The 10,002-nt window shown below is 38.4% G+C and overlaps 1 pseudogene; it reads left to right on the top strand.

Moving 5' to 3' along the window:
• Nucleotides 1-7,979: 7,979 nt before the first annotated feature.
• LOC109387318 (CUB domain-containing protein 1 pseudogene) lies at nt 7,980-9,235 on the top strand (annotated as a pseudogene).
• The last annotated feature ends 767 nt before the right edge of the window (nt 9,236-10,002 follow it).

The following is a 10,002-nucleotide window of genomic DNA, read 5'->3' on the forward strand; positions in this document are numbered from 1 at the left end:
GGGGGAGGGGGGTTGTTACCTGGTGAGGGTGAAAAGGGTAACTATTGTATTGTTCTGTACACCTGAAACTAACAATAAAAAAAATTAAAATAAATAAATAAATAAGAAACAACCCATCAGCAGTTATCTATATTTTTAAGGGTAATGCTGAGTTAAAAATATACTGAGAAGGTGATCCTCCAGGCATAGTTTTAAAGGCAACAGGTCCACCTCTTTTGTAAAACAATCCCTCAATTTTTTTGAGGGAATTGTTTTAGATTTGTTTTTTTTAATAAACATTACTTTTATGATTCTAAAATTAAATCTTTCTCAATATAGATGATTTAGAAAATTGAAAATATTTTAAAAGACAATCATTCATCACCACATGCAGTGTTATTTTTCTTTAAGGTTTCTGTTGTAAAAAAAAGAAAAAAAATTCCATTGTTGTTGTTTCAAGAAGTCTTCCTCATTCCAATATTGCACACCTAATTACTTATATAGTCTTTTAAAATTTAGTTATTTGTTAAACATTTAACTATGGTGTGAATTGACTGTGTAAAATTCGGTAAACAACCAATTTTTCTGGTACTATATATTAACCACTGTTTTTTAATATTATATTATACTACCTTTATAAATTGCTAGATTTGTACTTACATTGGAGGCTATTTGGAAATTATTTTTTCATATATTCATAGTCTTGCATTAGTAATAAACTGTTCTAAATTTTTTAGCATTGTAGTTTATTTCCTTGGCTATTTTAACAGTTTATTTTACATGAATGTTAATATCGTACTCACACTCTCTTTACCCCCAAAAATAATCATTGTTATTTTCACAGCAATTATACATAAACTAATTTGGAATGTATTGACACCTTTACAATATTGTAAAGTTTAGGGGTGGTTTTTTTCATCTACATAAAGGGTATTACGACACCCACTCAAGTCTGACTTTATACTGTTGCTTCGGCTTGAATTACCTTTTCTCCCGCTTTTCTATGGCCCATTTTAAACCTCTGTTGGGTGCAACTGATCTTACAGATTCATTGCACACAAAGATGCTGCTATGAAATACGTCTTTACTGTACTAACTCACAAACACAACTGGCAATAGGTTACTCTAGAGGGGGAAGATACGTAAATGATGTATCACGATACTTAAGTTAACTGTTAGATATTTGAAAATTTGTGTGCAATGAATCTGTGACATCAGTTGCACCTGAAGGGGGATAAAGTCTCAGTTTAAATGTCTCAGTGCAAATGTTCAGGACTCAAGTTAAATGTCATTTCTTTAGAGAGGAATCCCTTTTTTGATCACCCAGTCTTAAAGTAACTCCTATCCCCAATGTCTACACAGTCTGGATCACAGTGCCCCAGGTTATTTATTTTGTAGCACATATCACTTTTTGAAAGTATTTTATTTTTATATTGGTTTACTTGTATGTCTCCCCATCCGGAATATAAACATCATGAAAGAAAAAATTTTATCATTTTCACAGCTTTTTCCCCATCGCCTAGCACAATACTTGGTACACATCAATATTCAATAATTGTTTGCTGAATGAACAATGAGTGAATGAATAATATCACCTCAGAGAAAGCCACTTTTGCTTTATGCTTGACGTATGCTCTACCAGTCCTGGCACTGCTACCCTGCATTGTTGTGCAGAGTCACACACATGTGGCATTGGGTGGAGTGGTATCCAGATGTCCAATGTCTTCCCACTCCTCAAAGTAGTCTCCATTATTGACACTATCAAATCACAATTGCAGTATGAACCTTTTGTCACTTCCTTCAATCTTTTCCCACTGCAAGTTCCTTCACAGAAATCCTTCAGGTTTTGTGCTGTGATTGGCTCCTTGGATGTAAGGAATACCCCTCACTACTATTTTTTTTCCTTTTGTTTTTGTTGGATTCTGTAAAACAGGTTAAGACATCGGTCCTTGGACCATCTTCCTGGCATGACCACATATTAATTATAACATTAAATTCTTCTATATCCTGATTTGCTTGTTTATTACGGTTTATGTGATCTATAAAATATTTGCAGGACATTTTAAAGTGCCCTGGTATGAATGTGTTTCTCTTGATATTTCTTATAGCTTTATTTATTTATTTAAAATATATTACAAGTTTATTTCATTTGGTGCATTACAGCTCTTGAATATTGAATGTTACCACCTATTTTTAAAATTCATTATATTGTCATGATTTTATATGAGACACAAATCCTCCTCTAAAGATACCCATGAAAGTGAGTGTATTTGGTGTCATTTAACAGAAAGGGAATTAGACAAGGAAAATAGGTTTTAGTTTTAGTTAAAGATTATTAACAAGAAACGTGATATTATGGGCAACTGTGTCAAGCAAAAACAAATTCAGTGTAACTCTAGTGAGAGATTTCTTACCAGTGGCAGAATGATGGTTCTGCATGTTTAAATCAATGCACATAAAAGAAAAATAGGGTTCCAAAATAAGGATTGAGGCCTGGAAGGTAACAGGGAAGACACTGTGCTTACTCACAGTATTACCTATAGTTGGATGAACCTATGTATTTAATTTTTTTGGCACATGTATTTATGTTATAATATTTCCAGTACTCTAAGATTAGGATGTTTTCTTCAAGGTTTTCCAGTTAGTATCTGACCATGAATACAAAGATGGATACTTGAATGGCAAGAAATCAATGCAGATCCAAGCTAGTTATCTACCTGCTGAATAATAATTTTCTATTGTTTTCCATGTGGCCACTCTCTAGCAATGGTGGGTCAAGTCCTTTTCATACTCTGAATCTGTCTGACTTCAACTTCTGTCCATCTTTCTGACTCATTTGTCCTCTTCTACTTTTAATAACCTATCTGGATATTCCAGGATCTATGATAATCTGCCTATCTTAAAGTCGGCTTATTAGCAACCTTAACTACATCAGGAAAATCCCTTCTTAACAGCACCTACGATTGAATAACCTGGTCATGGGAATCTCAGGGGAAGGGCATCTTTATAATTCTGCCTACTGCCAAAGGAGTATAGGGCATTTGTAAGGGAGAGAACCATGCTTCATTGCTTTGGTAGCTCTCTTCTTCATATACTACTGTTATTTGTTTTACATATTTTTGCATTTATAAATATTATAGACTTACAAGGTTGATTGTTTAACCTTGATCTTTCTGTACAAAAAGAAATAAATTCTTTTTTGTTTTCTACAAGTTTGAATCACTGACCAAAATAAAGTACAGGAACTTATTATCCATTGAGTTTTATATAATTTCTTATGATATGAAGTGCATGAAAGGCCCTATTAAAATACCACTGCAAGCTAATCATGAATAGACACTTTAGAGATGCTTGTTTTGTAAAGAAATGGAAAACAGAAATGTCAACACTGGCAGCTGAAAGGGTGTTTTCCTGGTAATGCTAGATACAGTTATTTCAATACAAATTTTTAAAAAGCAAAATGTCCCATTGTCACCTGGAATCCTTAATTAATTATGGTAAAGAACCAGAGTTTACTGTTTTTTCCCATCCAGAAAAAAAAATTATCTTAAACAACAAGCTATGATCTAGGGAAACTTCACAGTAGAGATTTAAAGTTATCTAAGATATAGAGCAAGCCACACTGTCAATTAGTAGTTCCCCAAATGGACAGAAAGTCAGAAAATTTAGTTTCTTTTTTAATCATAAACTTTTAGAAAAGTAAGTCAGTCATTGAAACATTTCCTTTTTTTAAATGTTTAAGATTCAAAATAAGTGCCTGGTTTCTTTTGACAGTATAATATAATTAATAGAGCATAAGATTTGGAGACAGATAAAACTGGGCTCAGACCTTGGCTTTCTCACTTAGTAAATGTATAGTATAGCAATTTACTTTATATTTCTGTGTCACTTTCTTCATCTATAAAATATAAAACTGAAGCTGTTGTGAGGATTAAACAATGTTTAGCTCCTACTCAGTACCAGACACAGTGAGTGCTGAAATAGTAGCTTATGGTTATTTGTCCAAGCCTATGAAGCATAAACCTTTGTGCTACTGAGTAATACATGAGGTGAATGTTGAAGGTAATACTGTGATATGATACTCTGCATCAAGAACAAACCCCTTTCCTTCTCTACTTCCTCCTCACAACTGTTGTCACGCTTTCCCCTCCCCTTCCACTTCCTTCTTTCTCTTCTTCTGCTTCCTCTTATCTCTTTCTGTCTCTTCTCTGTTTATCTCTCTCCTTGCTTGAGCATTCTTTCATTGCATTGCTTTTTCTTCTATTTATCTCCAGAGTAGTTGGAGAAACTGTATTAAAATAAGTATTACGTAGTTTTACAAAGCAAAGGGAAAAATTGATTCAAGCAGCAATCTGTTATTGGTGTCAAATACAAGAGAGAGATCAGGGAGAATGAGAACAGAGAAGATAACTTTGCAGATCTGGCAGGATGAGAGTCAGCTGATGATGTATGAGAATAGTCACATTCCAATGGGGGTGTTAATCTGTTGAATGACTAATTTTTTAGTTTCAAGGGGATACAAAGCACAAGTGGACTCTTACATAAGACACAATAATATTAAATATTCAATAATATTAAATTATTCAAAAATAAAAATATTAAATATTCAATAATATTAAAAATTCAAACCAGCTTTAATCCAGCCACCTATTTTTCCTGGGTAAGAAAGAACAGTCCTCAGTAAGATGGAAAATTAAGGATTAAGAGTTTCACACATCTCTAGGCAATGTCTTCAGAAAGCCCAGAGGAGGAACAATGCTTAAATGAGAGGGTCCCAGAAGATACAGCATCTTCAACTACTCTGGGCTGGTTTGTGGTTTGTTGCCTAGAGCTGTCTCCGAGAAATTCATCAGCTGACTTATTCCAAATGATGCTTCCAGACCCAACCCTTGCACACACTTATTGGCCCAGCTCTGTGTAATCAGTATTAGAAATGCCCAGACAATGATGGACTAAGAAACCTGACTATATGTGGGTGGTTGGGTAAAACTAATTGTTTGGAGGTCCATTGCCTAAACACTTTTAAGTGGCTAGTTAAGGATTGGAGTATTCTAGGCAAAATAGCTCACTAATCCCTGTAAAACACATATCTAAAATCTAGGCACCTATTTCTATTTCAAATACATCATTGTTGCGTAAATTAACACTGCTATGTCATAGTCAAGATGGACAATTCTGTCTTAGATTTCAAGACCATAGTTTCAATGCTAGAGAACAATCTGGTGAACAAATAATTTTATTACAAAATGAATTTGAATGGAAAGAATTAGATGACAACTGGATGGAGTATGTCTCAGGAACTCCCTGAAGGAAACATTGAGTAAGCATAAGCATCCAGTTCTGATTAGCATATTTTTAATATCATGCTCCTGGGTCTCATCTTTATGACTTGGCTATACAGTCTTACTTACACAATAAGCTGTGTCGTCAGAACTGACATATCTTCTATTTTTAGAAACCATTCCAAGAATTGACAAAGCATCATAGATCTTTAATCTTGCTTTAAATTCCCTGTGAAGTAGAAACTATGCATCAAATTTTACTAATTCAAATAGTATTAAAATATTTTTAAAATTACATCTATATCACTCAATGTATATATTTGCTAAAAAGGTAACCAGTGCCATATTTTTGAGTAAAATTCTAATATCATCACACCACAAAAGGTGCTAAAGTTTGATGTAAATGAATGTGACCCATATTTTCAGAAGCTTGAACTAGCTAAACCATATTTGATTTTCAAATATGTAAAACCAGCACAGCATGCAGATATTTTTTTTCTTGAAGAAAGAAAGTTAAACTTTCAGCATGTAAAATGGGAGGTTCGGTAAAAGAAGTGATTTCTTGACCATGGGACATGTGTTAAATATTAGAATTGAGCTGGTAAACATTTTGAATGTTTTTAAAATCAGCAAAAACCTTCATTAAACTTGATAGCATTAAATTTGGTTTTGTCAAAAATCATAGTTATAAATTGTAAGCAGTCAGGATTTTTGCTAGTCTGAATTTACCATTCAGTTTTTGTTCTTATTGAAAATAAAGAATAGGCTATCATCAATAAATCAACAAAACAAATGCTGGTGAGGATGTGGAGAAAAGGGAAACCTTGAGCATTGTTGGTAAGATTACAGATTGGGGCAGCCACTGGAAATCAGTATGGAGGTATCTCAAAAAACTGGAAATGGAACTACATTTTGATACAGCAATTCCATTCTTAGGTATCCATCCAGAGAAATCCAAAATGCTAATTCAAAAAAATATATGGACCCCTATGTTTATTGTAGCGCTATTCACAATAGCCAAGACATGGAAACAACTGAAATGCCCATTGGTAGATGACTGGATTAAGAAACTGTGGTACATTTATAGAATGGAGTATTACTCCGCTATAAAGAAGAATGAAATTGTACCATTTGCAATGATATGGATTGACTTAGAGAACATCATGCTAAGTGAAATAAGTCAGACGGAGAAAGACAAATACCATATGATCTCATTTATATGTGGAAACTAAAGAATAGAATACACGAGCAAACTAATCAGAAACAGTCTCAGAGATACAGAGAAAAAACTGAAGGTTGCTAGATAGGAGGGGGGTGGGATGAAGGAGAAGGTGAGGGGATTAGAAAGCACAAATTGGTAACCACAAGATTGTCTCGGGGATATGAAAGACAGTTTGGGGAATATAATCAATAATGTAAAGATTTTGTAGAGTATCCAATGGACACTTGTCTTATTAGGGAGTCCACTTCATGGACTGTGTAGATGCCTGACCACTGCAGTGTACACCTGAAGGTGAAACTGAATAATAATGAATGCCAACTATCATTATATATATATATATATATATATATATATATATATATATATATATATATATTGTGGAGTACAGCATAGAGAATAGAGTCAATGGATTTGTAACAGCGATATACGATGTCAGAAGGGTAGTAGATTGGGGAAGGAGGGTTATCACTTTGTGAGGGGTGTAAATGTCTAACTATTACATTGTTTTGTACACCTGAAACTAATAAAAAAGAAAGAAAAAAATGTTCCCTACAGTGCAGGGTGAGAAATGGAGCGATTAAGAAGCAAGCAGCAAGGTAGGAACACTCCCCCTTTGGAACCAGCAAACTCCGTTGGAACGTGCACCCTTCAGGAGTGCAGTGTATTCCCCATGTCCATGTTTTTGTCTCCTCTTTCCAGCCTTCAGTCTTCTCCTTTTGGAATCTTCTCCTCATGAAATCTTCTCCTCCTCTATGTAGCCTTCCCCACCCTCCCCTGTCTGCATGCCCCCTTCTTCCATGCTCACTGCCCACTTGTCTTCTCTCATGTGAGACTCTGAGTCTTCAGGTCAAGAACTTTGGCTTACTCCATTTTTTATCCCTTTAGCCCCTAACAGTGCTGTACGTGAGCTAGATACATAATAAATATATGATGCATGAAGGGCAGCAAAACCAACAGTCACCTCCCTGCTGGGCCTCCATGATCTTCACATGGATACTCCTAGAGTCTCTACAGATACAGGAACAGAGGCAACGTGAGAGGCAAAGCAGACTGCCAGAGGCCACCCCATTAGGAAGTGGCAGAGCTGCAATTTGAGCTGAGATACTTTAGCTCCATCCCCTACTCTAGCCACTATGCAGAACTGCCTCCCCACAGTTGGGAACTCATGGGCAACAGGCCTTAGTGATAGAAAAGCCTGTGCCCTCCCCACATGGCACTTAGCATCTATGACACAGACACACAGGAGAGAACTTGATAAACAAAAAGAGAATTTTCCAACCCTAAAGACACCCTAGAAGTTGATCTGCTGGTTTATTTAGTAAGAATATGAGAGAACAGGTAGGAAAGTTAGAAAAGGGACATCAAGGGGCCAGGAGCGAAGGACAGTGGGAGAGGATAGACTAAAGAGAAAGACAATAAAGCCTTGGGCTTACTTGAGAGCTGGGAGGCAGTCTCCTCTCTGCCTGGGTACCAGGAGCCCCTCTTTTGCAGGCTGCATGGACAACTACAACTGCCACAGGAAGTCCTACTTTCTCCAGGTGCTCAGGGAATCCTTCAGCTCCCTGTGCAGCTGCATGACTTCTCCAGGAAACTGCTGGTGCCCAAGGACAGGCTCATCTTGGCACTGGTGCTGGCCCAGAAGCTGCAGCAGGACACATGTGAGTAGATCTGCAACACCAGATTCAGCTACCTCACGGCCAGTGCCAGCCCCAGCCAGGACCTTTAATTCAGCTACTTCTGCTCAGGTGGCTCCATCGAGCAGATCCAAGTGAAGCAGAACGTGTCAGTGACCCTGTGCACCCTTGCCCCCAGCTTCCAACAAGAGGTCTCCAAGCAGCGTCTGATGGTGTTTTTCATTCCCCACTTCAAAGAAGAAGGTGTTTTCATGGTGACCCTGGACATCAAAAGCAAGGTCTACCTGAGAGGCCCTAACTGGGAATGGGGCCCGCCATCCCTCAACTTGGTTTCCTGGAACACCAGCGTGCCCAGTGACCAGGTGGCCTGCCTGACCTTCATAAAAGAGCAAACCGGCCTGGTCGGCCAGACAGGGCACACATTCATGATCATCTAGGAGTAAAGCCTCCAAGCCAAAGAAGTCTTCAGCCTGGAGGAGGTGCTCCCCAAGCCAAGCTTCCACGACCACAGTTCCTGGGTCAACATCTCCAACTGCAGCCCTGTGAGTGGCAAGCAGCTGAACCTGCTCTTCCAGGTGTCACTTATTCCAAGGACTATGGACCTGCCTATTGTCCTCATCGCAGTGGTGGGAAGTGGCACCTTACTGCTGTTTGCTTTCAGACTCATCATTTGTTTTGTGATAAAGAGTAGGAAAAAGAAGATAAACAAGGGCCTGGCCATACGTATCTACAATGGCAATGTCAACACCCAGGTGCTGATGCAGTCTAAAAAGCTTCAGAAAGTACAAAAGAAGAGTGAATTCCACGACTATGAGGTCATCAATGACACCATCATATCTGGGCATCCACTGCAGGATTCTAACTGGTCCTTCATCCAGCCAGAGGTGAGCACCTACCAGCCCTTCCAGGGCCTCACAGGGACTGCCCTCCCTCTCCACTCCACATGTTCCAGGGCCCTGACTTTAAAGCTGACCACAGAAAATCCACCCCCTGGCTTCAGTGCTGAGTCTGAGAGTGAACCATACACCTTCTCCCATTCCAATAAGGGGAATGAAAGCAATGAAGGCACAGACGTTTCCTTGATGGACATCCATGAGTCGATGGAGTCTGCAGAATAACTTGGACCCATCCCAAAAAACTTTCATAAAGCAGGGCACTGAGACTCCCTGGAGCATGCCAACCAGAAAGCCTAAAAAAGAGGAGTTATATGGAAGGAATAGCAGGAGGTTTCCCTGGACAGCACCAGCTTCTTATTTCTAAGTGAACTCATTCCAATGGTGAGACATTGAAAATGATGAATCCTGATTCAGATAAAATCATCATAGCTAATGTCCCTCTAAACTCAGATTGAGCTGTAAACCAGCCCAAAATGAGAGAGGAGAGGTGCAAATCACCAGATACAGGGCTGCTGCAAGCCCTGGATTTGGATTTGGAACACTTTGGGTCGACAATTCCAACTCCTAAGTACACACTTGAGAACCCTGCTCTCTCACTGGGTCCCCTGGACAAAAATGACAATGTATTTTTTAGTATTATTATTATTTAAATTATGGATTTTTTTCGGGGGGAACCAGTCAAGTTGTTCTTCAGTCTTAGTTGTGAAGGGTGCCAGTTGCCATCTGGCTGCCAGTCGGCAACTTGTGGAGTCTAATCTCAAGGTGCTGTGTTCAGTCTTAGTTGAGGGTGGGCATAGCCACCATTCCATGTGGGAGTTCAACCGGCAGCCTTGTTGTTAAGAACACATGCTCTATCCACTAAGCCATTCAGGTTGCAGCTCATCTCAAGGTGCCAAGTTCAGTTAGTTGCGGGCTGGCATAGCCCACCATCCAACAGGCAGTCTTGTTGTTAGGAGCATGTGCTCTCACCAGCGTAGCCATCCTGCCAC

Source organism: Hipposideros armiger, unplaced genomic scaffold (genome assembly GCF_001890085.2).
Source record: "Hipposideros armiger isolate ML-2016 unplaced genomic scaffold, ASM189008v1 scaffold_153, whole genome shotgun sequence".
In the NCBI taxonomy this organism is placed as follows: Eukaryota; Metazoa; Chordata; class Mammalia; order Chiroptera; family Hipposideridae; genus Hipposideros; species Hipposideros armiger.